The sequence below is a fragment of the Ovis canadensis genome, chromosome 26, assembly GCF_042477335.2.
Source record: "Ovis canadensis isolate MfBH-ARS-UI-01 breed Bighorn chromosome 26, ARS-UI_OviCan_v2, whole genome shotgun sequence".
Lineage (NCBI taxonomy): Eukaryota > Metazoa > Chordata > Mammalia > Artiodactyla > Bovidae > Ovis > Ovis canadensis.
Genome location: NC_091270.1, coordinates 52770037 through 52784706, shown reverse-complemented (window position 1 = coordinate 52784706; position 14670 = coordinate 52770037).

The following is a 14670-nucleotide window of genomic DNA, read 5'->3' as shown; positions in this document are numbered from 1 at the left end:
CCAGGGCGGGACTAGAGGCAGCGTCGGAGCCCTATGGGTGGGGGCGGGGCCAGGGGCGGGGTTTGCACCGCGAGCCAGTAAAAGGAACCTGGAGTGAGCCGGACGAGAGGGAAGCCCGAGCGGAGCTTCGGTGTGGAGGTGGGGATCTGGGTGCCTCGGGATTACAAGCCAGTGGGGTTTTTCTGGGAAGACCTGGATTCCTGACGTAAGGCGTTGGACCTGTCTTCCCGGTACATTTCTCTGCAATCCTCTCCCTAGGAGGGGAAGTCGGGTTTTGATTCTTAAGTCAAAACTTCAGATGATGGGGTTATGTAAGATGATGGGGTGGGGGTAGGATACACACCATCTGTGTATAATGATGAGTTACCGAATGCATCACGTGCCTTACGTGTGAGTAGGGGCAACACCAGCGTCAGACTTACTGTCCGATGCTTGTGTGAGCCTGCACTGCAGAGGGCTCCGGTAAGCCTCCTGCGGGAGTCTGGACCAAAACCCGGGGATCCGGGGAAAGCCTGCCACACCAGACTCGTTAGCAGATATGCCAACCAGTGTCCAAGGATATTTTATGTTTTATTCCCCTCCATTTGTGCTAGGTGGAGAAGGAAATGGCAACCCACTCCAGTATTCTTGCCCGGAAAATCCCATGGACAGAGGAGCCTGGTGGGCTACGTCCATGGGGTCACAGAGTCGGACAGGACTGAGCAACTAACGCCATTTGTGCTAGGGGCCAAAGTGAAAAAACCACCGACAATCCCTTAACCTAGCTAATGAGCAATGCAACTGCCATTACAACATGATGACCTGTATCTCAGAAATTTACAAGTCTGCTTGAGAAGTGAAAATATGACATCAGCAATATTTTATTTACAAGACTAACTCCTGAGGTTCATACTCAACTGTCAATGCCAGGCAATTGCTCTCTGTATAAATTAAAAACTTTACAAAATGATACATCAACACTGTAGCAAAATCTGAGAAGTGTATAAAAGGAGAATAGAAAAAAATTAACATCAAAGACGGAGAAGGCAATGGTAACCTTCACTCCAGTACTCTTGCCTGGAAAATCCTATGGACAGAGGAGCCTGGTAGGCTAGTGTCCATGGGGTCTAGAAGAGTCAGACACGACTGAACAACTTCACTTTCACTTTTCACTTTCATGTATTGAAGAAGGAAATGGCAACCCACTCCTGTGTTTTTCCCTGGAAAATCCCAGGGACAGGGGAGCCTGGTGGGCTGCCGTCTCTGGGGTCACACAGAGTTGGACACAACTGAAGCGGCTTAGCAGCAGCAGCAGCAGCTTATCCTTGGCCTTTAAACTTTATTCTGAAGCTTCTCAACACCTTAAGTCCCTTGAGAACATTTAGATAGCCTCTATTCTCCTTTTTCCTATGCAATCTCTATTCCAGATTTTATTCCTATTATTTTGTTCTGAAGGATGGTTATTTCTCACTAAAAAAAAGAGTTTGTATTCACCTCTAAATGATGAAAGTTACAAGTTTGGGAAATTGTGATCACTCTTTATGTGTGTGTGTGTGTGTGTGTGTATATATATATCATATATATATGTATATATATGATATATATATATTTTTTAAATCAGTTTCAGAAAACCCAAGGAAAATAATCAGTACTCTGGACCAACCTTATCTCCTTGGACCAACCAGTAACATTTGACCCACCCAGTCACTGTCTTCTTGCTGTAGTTTGTCTTTACTGGCTTCTAAGTTAGTCCATGTTGTGGGTTTTCCTTCTTCCTTGCTCTCCCTTACTCACTGCTCCTTAGCTGTCTTGTGTGTTTGTGCTGGTTCCCGGCTTCTCCTCCACCCACCAACCTTCTTGGAAAAGTGCCTGCAGCCTTGATCCTCTAACTGGCTTTTCCACCTTGTCCGGTTTTAAATGCCCTTTTAAACGCCAGGTCTCCCAGCCTGGCACTCTGTGATGACCTGGAAGGGTGGGATGGGGTGTGGAGGGAGGCTCTAAAGGGAGGGGGCTATGTATATATAATCATGACTAATTCGAGTTGATGTACGGTAGAGACCACCACAGCACTGCAAAGCAATTATGCTCCAATTAAAAACTAAAAAAGAAAAAAAGACGTCTAGTTTGAAGACTCCTTTTCTATTTCTAGCCCTGATCTTCCTTGAGTTCAAGTCTCATATATCAAACCAGATAGTGGACATCCTCCCTGTCCATCATCATAGACATTTGACAATAAACTGTCCTACAAATTCTTACTTCTTGCCCCCACTAACTGCTCCTTAACTCTTCCCCGTCTGAGTTAATGACATTTAATCTGCCCTGCCATCAGGCCAAAACCTGTGGAGCCGTTCTTAACTGCCCTTTTCATACCCCACAACCAATCCGTCAGCGAGTCTTGTCTGGTTTGCCTCATGTGATCCACCTCCTACTAATTCCCCCGCTTTGCTTCTTGTCACCTTCCCCTTTGTCTGGGACACACGTGTGCACACAGGTGCCTGCTTCAGGGCTCCTATCCCATTGTTCAGGCAGCTGCCTGGCTTCCTTCTGCTCCTCGCTTGAGTCCCCGCCCAGGAGCCGCATCCTTGTCACAGTCCCGAACACTCAGGCACTCTCTGTTCCATTCTTGCCTTTTATTTTCATCTCAGCATGAAAAATATTTGAGGGACTTCCCGGGTAGTCCAGGGTTGAGTATCTGCCTTCCAATCCAGGAGAAACAGGTTCAGTCTCTGGATGGGGAAGGATTATCCCACACGCTGCAAGGCATTAGCCCTTCGCCTTGCAACTACTTGAGCTGGTGAGATCTAGAGCCTGGGCATTGCAACTAGAGAAACTTGCGGGCTGCAACTAAGACCCATCACAGCCAAATAAGTAAGTTTTTTTCAAAAAAGAAAAGTATCTGAAACATACACACATGTGACCTACCTGTTACCTGCTCCCTGTCCTACTCTCCCTCCTGCCAACATGGATTTTAAGCTCTCCCATGGGAGAAGGGGCTTCATCCTTCTTTGCCACACAGAGATGCTCCATAAATACTTGAATGGATATCTTAAATTGTAATCTTACTGAAGTAAAGAGGCAAATATTTCAAATGACACAGGATATTGACTGATTATGATGTAGGATGGTGATCATCCAGGGTTGGCAGGAACTGGGAGGTTTATTGGGATACAGAACTTTCAAAGCTAAAACCAGGAAAGTTCTGGACAAACAGACAAGTCGGTCATCCTAAGTTTTGTCACCATTTTGACAAACTGTGACACTAACAAAATCTAACTTGGAATATAGATTCTGAGATTCTCCCAGGGCTCCCAACTAGAGCAATTTTAAAAATAATTATTTATTGAAAGTTTACAAAATTGAGCAGAGGAAGGGGAAAGGAGGAAAGGGGATTGAAAGCTTTAGAAGCCGCAGCAGTCATTGGGAGAACTGGAAAGATTCACACATGGTGCAAAGGAGTGAGCAGAGGTGGCTGGGAGGAAATCAAGTGATGAGCAGGAGAAATTCCACGGCCATCCAGTGGCTGGGACTCTGCACTCTCACTGCGGAGGCTGCAGGTTCACCTCCGGTCAGGGAACTAAGATCCTGCAAGCCACATGGTGTGGTCAAAAAAACAGAAAAGGTGATGAGCAGGGCCTCAGGGCTCTACATGGAAAGTGTTTTGGCTCCTGCAGAAACACCATTCTCTACTTCAAAACCTACAAGTCTGTGGACTCTCTTGGGAAAATGGAACATTAAGAGCTGCTGTGGGGATAATATTTTTGAAACTTGAACTGTCAATTTTTTCCTCCCTTCCATCCATCCCAAGACAATAATTGAAGTTGTTTCTGTTACAAAAGTTATAGGAAAAAAAAAAAAAAGTAACAGAGCAGAAAGTTCTTGTCTCTCATTTCAAGATTCCCAAAGCCTGAAACCTTTAAAGAGATAGTGCTGCTGGGTACTTCTGAGACAAAATGTGATTGAGGAAGTTTCTCTGCGGTAAAAAGTGCTCATTCAATCAACAAATACTTACTGAATACTTATTAAGAGCCAGACACTGCTCTGGAATCTGAGTATATGGCAGTGGACAGACCAAGTCCCATCCTGTGGAGGTCTTTTTTGTTGTTGTTGTTCACTTTAAGAAATCACTTTCCAAGTTTTGTTTTTATTTTCAAGTTTCCAGATTTTCTATTCTATTTATTAAATAAAATAAGGATTATTTAAACAAAATACTGCTGCAATACTGTGACAGTTGACATAATAGCCAAAATGACTCAGTTCAGTTCAGTTGCTCAGCAATGTCCAGTTCTTTGTGACCCCATGGACTGCAGCATGCCAGGCTTCCCTGTCCATCACCAACCCCCAGAGCTTGCTCAAACTCATGTTCACTGAGTCAGTGATGACATCCAACCATCTCATCGTCTGTCTTCCCCTTTCTCCCACCTTCAGTCTTTCCCAGCATCAGGGTTTTTTCCCAGTGAGTCAGTTCTTTGCATCAGGAGGCCAAAGTATTGGGGCTTCAGCTTCAGCATCAGTCCTTCCAATGAATGGTCAGGACTAATTTCCTTGAGGATTGACTGATTGGATATCCTTGAAGTCTAAGGGATTCTCAAGAGTCTTCTCCAACATCACAGTTGAAAAGGATCAATTCTTTAGTGCTTAGCTTTCTTTATAGTCCAACTCTCACATCCATACATGACTACTGGGGAGAAACAAATCTTTGACTAGATGGACCTTTGTTGGCAAAGTAATGTCTCTGCTTTTTAATATGCTGTTTAGTTTGGTCATAGCTTTTCTTCCAAGTAGCAAGTGTCTTTTAATATCATGGCTGTAGTCACCATCTGCAGTGATTACAGAGTCTAGGAAAATAAAGACTGTCACTATTTCCATTGTTTCTCCATCTATTTGCCATGGAGTGATGGGACCGGATGCCATGCTCTTAGTTTTTTGAATGTTGAGTTTTAAACCAGCTTTTTCACTGTCCTTTCACTTTCATCATGAGGCCCTTTAGTTCTTCTTCACTTTCTGCCATAAGGGTAGTGTCACCTGCATATCTGAGGTTATTGATATTTCTCCCGACAATCCTTGATTCCAGCTTGTGCTTCATCCAGCCTGGCGTTTCTCATGGTCTGCTGCTGCTGGTGCTGCTAAGTCGCTTCAGTCGTGTCTGACTCTGTGCGACCCCGTAGACAGCAGCCCATCAGGCTCCTCCGTCCCTGGGATTCTCCAGGCAAGAACACTGGAGTGGGTTGTCATTTCCTTCTCCCCCTTTTTTTTTAAATTGAAGTTATATTTTGTTAGTTTCAGGTGATTTGGTTATATATACCTGTGTATATATACATATAATGTATATATACACACACATACACACACACACATCCTTTAAAAATATATATATATATATATATATATATATATATATACACATTTGGGGACTTCCCTGGTGGTCCAGTGGTTAAGAATCTGCCTTGTAATACAGGGGAAACTGGTTTGATCCCTGGGCCGGAAATTAAGATCCCACATGCCACAGAGCAACTAAGCCCCAGTGCTGCAACTGAGACGTGATGCAGCCCAATAAATAAATATTAAAAATACATCTATACATACAGTCTTTGAAAATATACATAAATACATATAATCAAATATATTCTTTTTTAATATATATACATCTTTAAAATATAATCAAATATATATATTTTTAAAAATCTATACATTTATATAAACATTTTGAAAATCCTTTCCATGATAGATTATTACAAGATATTGAACATAATTCCCTGTATACGTGTGTGCTTAGTCGCTCAGTTGCGTTTAACTGTTTATGACCCTATGGACTGATAGCCCTCCAAGCTCCTCTGTCCATGGAATTTCCTAGGCGAGAATACTGGAGTGGGTATTTCCTATTCCAAGCGATTTTCCTAACCCAGGGACTAAACCCCACATCTCCCGTCTCTGGCATTGCAGGTGGATTCTTTACCCACTGAGCCATCGGGAAGGCCGTAGTTCCCTGTGCTTTACAACAGGGGTTATTGTTAACCTATTTTATATAAGGTAGTGTATATCTGTTAATCCCTTGCTTTGTGGACCTTTTTAGTCGGGGTGGGGGTGGCGTGGTGGAGGGACAAATAAATATATCCAATGGTCATAAGTAGCATAAAACAAAGAAGACAACAGAGTTCCAGGGCAGCCCTGGGAGGTGGGGCAGGGAGTGGGTGCCAGGCAGAGGGGGCTGGCCAGGGAGCCCTCTCTGATGGAGATGAAGAGGAAGGAACCTGGATCCCTCCTGTCCACATTACTGCACAGTATGCGCTTTTCATCGCCCATCACAACTTGTTTTAAAAATGGAATGTTTCCACTACTTTTAGGTAGAGAACAAGTGGAAATGTGGTCAAGCAGGTTCTCCTTGCTTCATTTACGTGGAACCCAAACATCAAAGCGATGAACAGAACCAAGCTGGTACGAATGATAATCAAGACTTGATTTGGCTATTTTGAGCCTGCTGCCTGTCTCCTGCCGGGAGCCAGCATGGGAGATCCCACCCATGACAAGGTCATGTGGAAGAGAACTGTTAAGCAAGGCTTCAGGACTCGAGGGGCTCCCTAGGCTTTCTCGGGCATCTACCCCAAAACCAGAGTCTGTGTGCCTTATTGTATTATGCCTGTCACCAACGCTTCTGACATTAACAGGGGCTATCCCCGACCACCTTTCTCTGGAAACAGTTAACTTAGAGCTCCAGTTTACAGTCTCCTGCATATAAAAGGAGTGTCTCAAATCAAACCCTCTCTGTTAGCATTCTAGCTCGCTTGGCAGGTCCATCCAGACTCTTGCAGCTACGCATATGACTGTTCACAGCCTCCCAGCTGTGAGAGGCATGGGAAGCCTAAAACATAGAGCCTTTCCAAGAGTTAAAAGTTATTAGAGTAGTGCTGGTGTAGGATTTCATTATAGGGCCAATGCTTGTTGCTAAGTTCCCATATCTCTTATCCACTGTGCACCTGGGAGTGCATTAGTTAACATAGTGAGAATGTAAGAAAGACAAATATAGCCTTGAAATTAACCACATCAGACCTTTGAGCTAATTGGTTCTTTCTTGCAACTCACTGCACCTTTGCTCTGTGAAAAATGTAACTCTGTTTACCATTTTCTGAGGCCGACATAGATTAGAAATATAAAGAAAAAGCACTTTGAGGGAAAATAGGTTTTCTGGTTGAGCAGCCTTTATCAAAAGAGGGTCATAATATGTTCACAGGCCTCCAAGGCCAGAAGACACTGTACACAACGTCATTTGTGGGAAAGGTATGCAGAAAAAGCCCTGGATTCGATAAGGGCAAAACTGCTGGAATGTTTGGGCTGACTCTGTATGACCTTGCATCTTTCATTTCCCTCTATGTATAAGGCAAGGTATAAAAGTACCTTTTAAAAATAAAGCTATTGGGCCTCGCTCACCAAAGCAGCTTGGTCTCCCCGTGTCAATCATTCTCTCCCCCTCCCTCTCTTTTTCAGGCTGATCCTTTGGAGCATAGAGGCTCCCTGCGTTCACTTATCTGCCCGGGTTTCTAAGACCTGAACGGGAAGACGTTCTGCGTCTTCACTCCCTTGGGAGACCAGGAGGGCACCTGTGGTCTCTGTGAACAGGGCAAACTTCTTGTCTCGGAGTTTTATTGGCTTTCTATGTAAATCAAGGAATATCAGCCTCTTTCTCGCTATTTTCTTATCTTCAACATTCTTTCCTTATCTCTCTCTAAATCAATCACCAAAGCCGTTTCTCCTTCGGGTTTCCCTGGATCCTGCGGGGGCTGGTCCCCGGCAGTCTCCCACGTGGTATAATATTGATTGTTCTCAAGTAATGTCTCAATTTGATTGCTATAAACTTCAACTGGTCTACCTGACTGTGGAGCATCATCCCGTGAGAAATCTACAGCACAGAACTTCACAAACCACTTTTAACACGTTTGATCAGTCAGGGCATGTTCTCTATATGCTGCACAGACTGCTTGTGTTTAGCTGCATTTTTACCTTTAAATAATAAAGCATCATATGCTGAAAATGTTCCTTTTTTCTTCCATCTTCAATATTTAAATGGCTACATACAAATTCACCAATCGTGGTTTCTTTTTTTAATACATGATGATGTGACAGCTGTCACAGTATGATGCAACAAAATTATTTTGAATGAAGTTAAAGACAACAAAGTGCTGCCAGAGCCACCTTACGGAAAAAGACTGAACGGACCTTCTGGCCAACCCAGGACCACCAAGGAAAAAAATGCCATCAACCAAATGGCACAATATCATAATGCCAGTCCCCTATGACCAATGGATTAGTCACACCACCTCTTGTTGCTTGGAATTTTTTCAGCTGTTCAGAGGGACCCTGCAGTCTCTCTCACCTTCAATGGCATTGCCTGGCACATGTGACTGACGGTCCTTTGGTTTATATTTCATTGACAAACGGTCTTGCCTTTTTTTGGCCACAGTCTGTTCTTACAACCCATAAGAATTTGGTGTTTACTTTGAAAGAAGATGTGAAATTATGGTCATAATGAGCACTGTTGTTTTTTTTTTTTTTGAAGTATAGTTGGCTTACAATATTATACTAGTTACAAGTGGACAACATAGTGATTCACAATTTTTAAAGATTAACTTTTATTTAAGGGGATTACAGAATAATGGCTATATCCCCTGTGCTATACCATAGCTCCTTGTAGCTTATTTTATACATAATAGTTTGTACCTTTTGGGCTTCCCTGGTGGCTCAGAGGTTAAAGCGTCTGCCTGCAATGTGGGAGACCTGGGTTGGGAATACCCCCTGGAGAAGGAAATGGCAACCCACTCCAGTATTCTTGCCTGGAGAATCCCATGGACGGAGGAGCCTGGTGGGCTACAGTCCACGGGGTCGCAAAGAGTGAGACATGACTGAGCAACTTTCCTTTGTACCTTTTAATCCCCTATCCCTATCATATCCCTCCCCTCTGGTAATCACTAGTTCCCTCTCTCTTTCTTTGAGTCTGTCTCTGTTTTGTTACATACATTTGTTCACTTTGTTGTTAGATTCCACATATAAACAAGAATACAGAGTATTTGTCTTTCTCTGTCTGACTTATTTCACTTAGTATGAGCATCTCTAGGCTCATCCATGTGGCTAAGCACTTCTTGCATGTACTTAGAACATATTCCTAAATGTCCACATCACTCACAATCTTTCCTTTTCCATCATTACCATCTCTGCCTCTTCTCCCCAAACTCCCCCCTCACCAACAGCCATCCACAAAACTGGGCTTCCACCTCCAGGGATCTTTTGCTGTTAAAACTTTTTTAATTTTAAAATAACTATAGATCCACGGAAAGTTTCAAACAATTACAAGATTTGCAAGAAGTTGCAAATACACTGTAGAAGGATCTATAAACCTGCTGCTGCTGTTTTTCTCAAAACTGGGGAACTGACACTGAGTGAATGTGTGCGTGTAGCTCTACATCACGGTATCACATACAGATCTGTGTAGCAACCGGGGCTTCCCTGGTGGCTCAGAGGGTAGAGAACCTGCCTTCCATGTGGGAGACCTGGGTTCAATCCCTGGATTCGGAAAATCCCCTGCAAGAAGGCATGTCACCCCACTCCAGTAATCATGGGGTTCCCTGGTGGCTCAGACAGTAAAGAATCCACCTGCAATGTGGGAGACCCAGGTTTAATCCCTGGGTCAGGAAGCCCCCCTGGAGGAGGGCATGGCACCCCACTCCCGTATTCTTGCCTGGAGAATCCCATGGACAGAGCAGTCTGGCAGGTTGCAGTCCACGGGGTCGCAAACAGTCAGACATGACTGAAGTGACTAGGCATGCCTGCACGCACACACCAGAATTAAGATACAGAATTCTACTATAACATGAGCATCTCCTTTGGATTACACCTAAATATCCACCCTCCAACATTCCTAATTCCAGGAAATCACTAATTTCCTTGTATTCTCCATTTCGTAACAGTCATTCTGAGAAAGATACTATAAATGGAACTACACAGTTGTGTGACCGTTTGAGACCAGCTGTTTTTTTTCACTTGAAATAATGTCTTTGAGATTCATCCAAATTGTTGCCCGTACCAATAGTTTGTGCTTTTTTTATTCCTGAGATCTCCAAGCTGTGCTGTATCATAGTTTAACTATTCACCTGTTGTGGGAAGTGTTTCCAGCTGTTAGCCATTAAAAATAAAGCTGCAATGAACACCCTTCTGTGTGGACCTCCTAAGATTTCTCTAGGATAAATGCCAGGAATATGATTGATTGCTGAGTCATATGGTATCCATTTAGTTTTTCCTAAGAAACTGCCAAACCATGCCAGAGCACCGATTTACAGGCAATGTATGAGTGACTCTGTTTCCCATGGGTTCACTTCATATCGTCACTATTTTTAAAGTTAGCCATTTTGATAAGTGATAATATCTTATCATGAATCATTTTAATTTGCATTTCTCTAGTGACCAGTTCGGAGAAGGCAATGGCAACCCACTCCAGTACTCTTGCCTGGACAATCCCACGGCTGGAGGAGCCTGGTGGGCTGCAGTTCATGGGGTCGCGAAGAGTCGGACACAACTGAGCGACTTCACTTTCACTTTTCACTTTCATGCATTGGAGAAGCAAATGGCAACCCACTCCAGTGTTCTTGCCTGGAGAATCCCAGGGATGGGGGACCCTGGCGGGCTGCTGTCTATGGGGTCGCACAGAGTCGGACAGACTGAAGTGACTTAGCGGCAGTGGCAGCAGTAATCAGTTGTAATGAACATCTATTTACATGACTGCCATTCATGTGTGTGTATATATATATATATATTTGTTTTTTGTGAAATGGCTCTCCATGGCTTTTGTCTAATTTCTACTGAGATTGTTAATTTAAAAAGATACTTTGAGAATTCTTTATATATTCTAGAGGAATACTTTGTGAACTATATGGTTTGCAAATATTTTCTCCAAGTCTATAGCTTTTCATTCCCTTAAGTATCTTTCATGGAGAAAAAGTTCTCAATTTTGACGGAGTCTACTTTATTGATTTTTAAAATTTTATGGACCATAGTTTTGAAATAATGCCTGAAAACTTCACCAAGCTCTACACCCTGAAAAATTTATGTATTTTTCTTATCAGTTTTATATTTTATACTTAACTCTATGATTTTTTTTAATTTTTGCTAATGGAAATCCAACTATTTGTTAAAAAGACTATCCTTCAGGATTCCCTGATGGTCCAGGGGTTAGGACTTGACTCTCACTGTTGTGGCCTGGGGTTCAATCCCTGGTCGGGGAGCTAAGATCCTGCAAGGCATGTGGTATGGCTAAAAAAAAAAAAAAGACTGTCTTTTCTCCATTGAGTTACTTTTGCACCTTTGTCAAAAATCAGCTGGTTGCACTTGTGTGGGGCTATTTCTCAGTCCTCTGTTCTACTCAATTGATCTATGATGCATCTATTTATCTAACACCACACAGTCTTGACTATGTCTTGAAACTGGGTAGTGTCATTACTTTCAGTTCACTCTTCTCTTTCACAATTATTTTAGCTCCTAAGTGGCAGGCAAATTTTAGAATGATCTTGCCTATACCTACAAAAAGTATTGCTTGGATTTTGATAGAAATTGTTCAGCCTGATTATTAATGTGGGGAGAACTGATACTTGAAATCACTAGGTCATCCAATCCATGAACACGATATTTCTCAATATTTCATTTATTTAGTCCTTTGGATTCCTTCATTCTCATTTTTAGTTTTCAGCATGCAAGTCCTAAACATGTTTTGTTAGGTTTACACCTAGTTTTTTTGGGGGGAGGGGTGGTTCTTGGGATCTATTATTAATATTACTTTTATACAATGTTAAAGGTTACATTCCATTTATACTTATTACAAGATGTGGGCTACATTCCCTGTGTGCACAATACATCCCTGAGCCTGTCTTACACCGGTCGTGTGTGTGGACACCTTCTCTCCCATATGCTGTCTCTCCCCGCTTCCCTTTCCCCATTATAGCCACTAGTTTGTTCTCTGTATCTGTGAGCCCATTTCTTTTTTGTCACAGTCACAGGTTTGTGGTACTTTATTTAGATTCCACATGTAAGTCATATCATGCTGTATCTTTCTCTGACTTATTTCACTTAGCATAATGTCTTCTAAGGGCATCCATGTTGCTGCAAGTGGCAAAATCCCAAGCTTTTTTATAGTATTCCATTGCATATGTGCCCCATTTTCCTTACCCATTTATCTGCTGATGGACATTTACGTTGCTTCCATATCTTGACAATCACAAATAATGCTGCTATGAACACTGAGATGCATGTGTACTTTTTTTGTAATTAGTGTTTTTTTTTTCTATATATACCCAGAAGTGGAATTTCTGGGTCACACGGTAGCACCATTTTCAGTTTTTCTGAAAAGCCTCCATACTGGTTTCCACAGTGGCTGTACCAATTCCCTTTCCCACCAACAGTGTGCTGGAGTTCCCTCTGCTCCACACACTTGCCAACATTTGTGTTCTTTTTGGTGACAGCCACTCCGACAGATGTGAGGTGATACCTCACTGTGGTTTCGATTTTCATTTTCCTGATGATCAGCTGAGCATCTTTTCATGTGCCTGTTGGCTCTCTGCATTTCCTTTTTGGAAAAATTTCTCTTCAGGGTCTTCTACCCATTTTTTAATCAGGTTGCTTATTTTAAGAAAATATATATTGAGGTATATGAGCTATTTGGACGTTGGATACTAATACATCTAAATATTAATTTGGTTTTGGGTTAATTATAATTGCTAGTGTATTTTAATTTGGTTTTCATGCACTCATCTAGTATAGAATTTTGAATGTTTATCTTGTATCCTGTCACTCTTTAGTTTTAGGAGAGCTTTTGTAGATTCTTTGGAATTTCTACCAGGCAAATAGATTGGGAAACAATGGAAACAACAGACATTCTTGGGCTCCAGAATCACTGCAAATGGTGACTGCAGCATTGAAATTAAAAGGCGCTTGCTCCTTGGAAGAAAAGCTATGACAAACCTAAACAGAGTATTGAAAAGCAGAGACATCACTTTGCCAACAAAGGTCCAGAGAGTCAAAGCTATGGTTTTTCCAGTGGTCATGTATGGATGCGAGAGTTGGACTATAAAGAAAGCTGAGCGCAGAATTGATGCTTTTGAACTGTGGTGTTGGAGAAGACTCTTGAGAGTCTCTTGGACGGCAAGGAGATCCAACCAGTCCATCCTAAAGGAAATCAGTCCTGGGTGTTCATTGGAAGGACTGATGCTAAAGCTGAAACTCCAATACGTGGGCCACCTGATGCGAAGAGCTGACTCACTGAAAAAGACCCTCATGCTGGGAAGGATTGGGGGCAGGAGGAGAAGGGGACGACAGAGGATGAGATGGTTGGATGGCATCACCAACTCAATGGATATGGGTTTGAGCAAGCTCCAGGAGACACTGAAGGGCAGGGAAGCCTGGTATGCTGCAGTCCATGGGGTTGCAAAGACTTGGATACAACTGAGCGACTGAGAAACAGCATAAACCATCATGCCATCTGCAAATAAGGGCAGTTTCATCTCATCATTTCCAATCCCTATGTCTTTTATTTCCTTCTCTTGCCTTATTGTGCTAACACCTCTAGTACGATGTTAACTAACAGAAGTGAGAGAGGATGTCCCTGCTTTATTTGAATTGGAAGGGGAAAACAATCAGTCTTTCACCATTAAGTAAAATGGTAGTTGTTGGTTTTTTGTAGACGCTACTTTTCAGTTGATGTTTCCTCCTAGTTCTATTTTTCTCAGACTTTTATCTTGAATCAGTATTGAATACTGTTCTGAGATTTTCTGCATCAATTGATATGATCATGTGATATTTCTTTAGCCTCTGTGTGATCACACTGATGGATTTCCAAATATTGAACCAGCTTCATATCCATGAAAAAACCCACACTTGGTCATGGGTTATAACACTGCTGATTTTTCATTATTATTCTGTTAAGGATTTTTGCATCTTTATGTGTTTTCATTTTCTATTCTGTTTTTGTCTACTTTGGTACCATGCTAATGCCTTCATAAAACGAATTGGGAGGTAGGTATATTTCCTCCAAATTCTATTTTCTGGAAGAGATAGTGCAGAGTAAGTGTTTTTTCACTGGTAGAACTTTCCAATGTAACCATTCGGGCCAGAGATCTTTTTCAGAGGTTTTTAAATTATAAATTCAATATATTTCATAGCTATATTGCTATTCATATTATTTCAAATTTGATGAGTTGTGGTAGATTGTTTTTCAAGTAATTGGTTCATTTATTCTGTTATATTTATACGCATAGTTGTTCATAGTATTCCTGCACTATTCTTTTGGTATCTGCAACATCAGTAATTTCATCGTTTCGTTCCTGATATCGATCATTTGTGTCTTCCGTCTTTTTACGTATCAAAGAATCAGCTCATTTATTGATCATATTGTTTTCCTATTTGTCAATGTCTTTGATTTCTGCTCTGATCTTTATTGCTTTATTCATTCTGCTTGCTTTTATTTTGCTCTTCTCTTTTCTAAGTCATTCTTGACACCATGAATTTTGGGGAGGGGCTATATGGGTTCAATGGTGGCCCCCAGGAAGAAATGTCCACATCCCAATCCCCAGAATCTATAAATATTGCCTTATATTGCAAAACGTAAGATAAGGGTCTTGGAAAGAGACATGTATCCTTATCCAGATCAGCCTTGAATTTGAT